This window comes from Nicotiana tabacum, chromosome 10, assembly GCF_000715075.1.
Source record: "Nicotiana tabacum cultivar K326 chromosome 10, ASM71507v2, whole genome shotgun sequence".
Classification (NCBI taxonomy): domain Eukaryota; kingdom Viridiplantae; phylum Streptophyta; class Magnoliopsida; order Solanales; family Solanaceae; genus Nicotiana; species Nicotiana tabacum.
In genome coordinates this window covers 101,176,176-101,180,672 of record NC_134089.1, presented here as the reverse complement: position 1 = coordinate 101,180,672, position 4,497 = coordinate 101,176,176, and positions in this window count along the sequence as shown.

Genomic DNA, 4,497 nt, shown 5'->3' with positions numbered 1-4,497 from the left:
TGAATGGCTTATCTTATCCAAGAAAATACTAAGAGTAGGATATTTCTAGATGGCTATGGAAATAGACTGCATCAAGTATGTTCAGAAGTGTCACCAATGCCAGATACATGCTGATTTAATACGAGTACCACCTAATGAACTCAATGCAACAAGTGCACCCTAGCCTTTCTCCGCTTGGGGTATGGATGTCATCGGTCCAATCGAACCCGCTGCTTTAAATGGGCATAGGTTCATTCTGGTGGTCGTAGATTATTTCACAAAATGGGTCGAGGTCGCATCTTACAAACCTGTAACTAAGAAGGTCATCACAGATTTTGCTCGAGATCGCATTGTTTATCAGTTCGGAGTGCCAGAGTCAATCATCACCGACAATGCCACCAATCTTAACAGTGATTTAATGAAGGCCATGTGTGAAACTTTCAAGATCAAGCATAAGAATTCCACAGCATACAAGCCGCAAATGAATGAAGCTATAGAAGCCACCAACAAAAACATCAAGAAGATACTAAGGAAGATGGTAGATAATTACAAACAATGGCATGAGAAGATGCCATTTGCTTTACTCGGGTATCGTACCACGGTTCGCACATCAACTGGGGCAACTCCCTACCTACTAGTTTATGGAACCGAAGTCGTTATTCCTGCCGAAGTAGAAATCCCTTCTCTAAGAATTATACAAGAAGTTGAGCTCAGTGATACAGAATGGGTACAGAGTTGCTATGAACAAGTGGATCTCATTGATGGAAAGAGAATGAATGTGGTATGTCACGGTCAACTCTACCATAACAGACTGGCAAGAGCTTTCAACAAAAAGGTCAGTTCGCACCGGGGCAGTTGGTACTAAAGCAAATCTTCTCACATCAGGTTGAAGCCAAAGGGAAGTTTTCACCCAACTGGCAAGGTCCTTACATGGTTCATCGAGTATTAATAGGAGGAGCACTCATGCTTGCAGAAATGGATGGAGAGATTTGGCCAAAACCTATTAGCTCAGACACAATCAAGAGATACAATGTTTAGGATTGTTCACATTTTTTCACTTGATGTAACTGAACTACGCTTGACCTAATTCTTGTTTAAGAGGGGATACGTAGGCAGCTCTGTGGGTTCGGTCATATCTTAATAAAATCTTCATTTTCCCCAGGATCAGAAATTGGGGCAAGATCGCAAGTTCAGCCAACTTCGTCATATGCGGAACAACCAAAAGTATTGTCAGAAGTATGCATTTAAACTGGACTCTCAAAATTCTAAGGCAAGGAGGTCGCAATGTCTCTAAAATATGTCACGGTCACCGGTTCATCTAAATTATTTGATATCGCATACTACTACAATTTAAATAACTATATTTTTTGCATACAAATTATTAAATGCATGCATATTTTTCGAAAGCTTTGTTTTTATGACAGTCAGATGTTGCCCAGGGTAACTAAAACAGGATCTCAATAAAGGAGCAAAGACAGAGCAAGAATATGAAAGCACAAACCGACCTTCCCCCCACAAAACTCATGATTTTTCTTTGAATGCAGGCACGATAAGATAATGATATTCGTAGATGCATCAAGTCACTACCTTCATGACGACAAATTGCCAAACGCAAACATATCAAGATAAGAAATACCTTACTCTCTCACAACTATTCTTTGTTTTTCTTGCATGAGACTAAGCCTTGTCTCCATTTCTTGCATGAGGCTAAGTATTGCCTCCGTAATTGCATTAGGCTAAGCACTGCCTTTCCTTACATGAGACTAAGCCTTGTCTCCATTTCTTGCATGAGGCTAAGCATTGCCTCCGTAATTACATAAGGCTAAGCATTGTCTTTCCTTGCATGAGACCAAACACTGTCTCCATTTCTTGCATGATGCTAAGCATTTCCTCCGTAATTGCATAAGGCTAAGCATTGCCTTTCCTTGCATGAGACCAAGCACTGTCTCCATTTCCTACATGAGGTTAAGCGTTGCCTCCTCAATTGCATAAGGCTAAGCACTGCCTTTCCTGCACGAAACTAAGCATTGTTCCCCTTTTTGCATAAGGCTAAGCATTGCATTTTCCTTGCATAAGACTAAATACTATCCCCACTATGCCACCTAAGACCTAGCACTATCCTCTGTTCACCTAGGTCTAAGCACTGCCCTCATCATATACAAGACTAAGCCTTGTCTTGTCTCATCTTCTCATGCGACCAAGAGTCACATGTTTGCACTTCATAGGCTGAAATATCGCCATTTTGTCCAAAGGTGTCATAGTCCGAAGGCATCATCCTTATAGCCTGGAGACACCAGGCCATGGCTTGAGGATTTCTCAAATTGCACATCATTATTCAGAGGCGTCATCATCCGTAAGCACCATCCTCATGGCCTGAGGACACCATTTCATGGCCTGTGAATCCTTGTCATACACTTCATGGCCCAGGACGTCATGGTCTAAGGATATCACCATCACCGTCCAAAAGCAACCTTCAAGGTCCAAAGGGAATTTGGACAACATTCATGGTCTAAAGGGAATTTGCATCATGTTTTAAATTTTCGCAATAATCTATATATATATTCGCATGCACCGTGTTTTAAGTTTTGCAGGTAATCCAGGAGGTAACCGTTCTACAAACGGGAGCAATCTTCGCTCCGGTTTCAATTCACAACGTTCACATCCTTTAATTGTTTCAAATGTAGCCGACCACCAGTAATTACCCAGTTTTATTCTATGACCGTTCAGATATTTGCTTTGTGATACATCCGTAACATTTCAGATTCACATGCATGACTCCGCATAAATTAATCTAATACTATCCTACCCAAAAGAACCCTCTCTGAAACATGCGAACATTCCTATAATAACTCTATCGGTTTCGTTCACCGTTGGATCCAAAACTACACACGGCCTGATTTCCGTAACACCAGGGATATGTAGGCAACTCAGGAATCAGGGTTCGGCCTCCATTTTTTCAAATTACATCATTCCTCACTCAATTCGGCCAAAATTGGTCATCATTTTCTTTACCCGACAACTCTTTCATCATTCCGGTAAAGAGGGGCAGCTGTTAATACCCAATTTTGCCCTCGTATTTTCTCAAAAAATATATATACTTTTAAAATATCATTTTTGCATCATTATTTAGTTTACAAATCTATACAAGCATTTGTATAATTTTTTTATAATTTTTAGAGCTTTAAAATTGATTTTCCTGTATTTAAATTACTTGAATATTTATTAATTACTCCTTTCAATTATTTTGTGATAACTTAATTACCTAAAATTATTATTTTGCATCTATAATATATGTTTAAAATATTTTACTTTATTCTATATAATTATATTAGTATTTTTAAGCTATTTGCACAATCTTGCAATAATAGCCTATAGTTTACAATTTTATTGCATTTGTCATTTTATTCAAGGTCAAAATAATATCTTATATTTTTATAATCTCCTACTATTTTTTTAAAGTATTAATTTGCATAAATAATTTTTTTTATAACTTATTTAACTGTTTTATTAAATTATTTCCCCCTTAATTTCCTATTTTAAAATTTGGCCCAAAATCGGGATTAATTTCGGACCAAACAAGCCCCAAATCCTTGGCCTAACCCCTAAGCTCAATCCAAACGACCCTTTAATCCCTAATCCAGTCCAAAACCCGGCCCAGCTCTTCTCAAATCCCAGTCGTTGATCAAAATTGATCAACGGCTCACAACACTCCCTCACTTTCCTTATATCACCAATACCCCAAACTCTAGAGACAAATCCCACTACCCGCCACCTCTAAACTCTCTCTGTCTCACCTCTCTCTGAAGAACCCTAATCGCCGCCCTTCACCAATCCCTCTTCTAATCTCGTTAGCAATGGGATTCACCTATTATTTACTTACCATATTCATGTTCCTTCTCCACTGATTGCCTCTTTATGGTATTAAATAGTACTTGCTCTATTTTTGGCAACTACAAATCTTCGAATCAAAGGGAATCAGTTTGATCGTTGGGATTCAAACAATATTTCGTCTAGATACGTTTATATCAAGGCTATATGGGTCCGATTAGCCAAGATCTCCAGCCAATTTTACGATTTCTGTCAACTACGTTTTACCTAATTTTTCCCTAATCCGACTTTTTATTGATTCTGCATGTTATTATTTCCTTATTATGTTGATTTTACAGTATTTCTTTGATTTGTTTGCTTGATTTCTACTACTATATAAATCCCTTCCTATTTCCCTTTGAGACAGACCTTTAATCACTAGATTCACTAAAAATTGAAGCTATTACTCTATTGTTCTTTGATTCTCTTGTTCTATCCTTTGATTATTGGTCGACTGAAATCCAAGGCCACCAGAATTTGATTTTCCAGCCTTTCTTGGTGCGAGCACTGCCCGGGGTTCATCTAAAGCCCTTGAGAACTCTAACGTACTAAGATTTTGGGTTCTTGCTCTTTATTAATATTCAAAGTACTATGGAATTTGTTCTTTCTTGTTGTCTGTTCAACTAGTAAGTAACTTGGCTTTGATTGTGT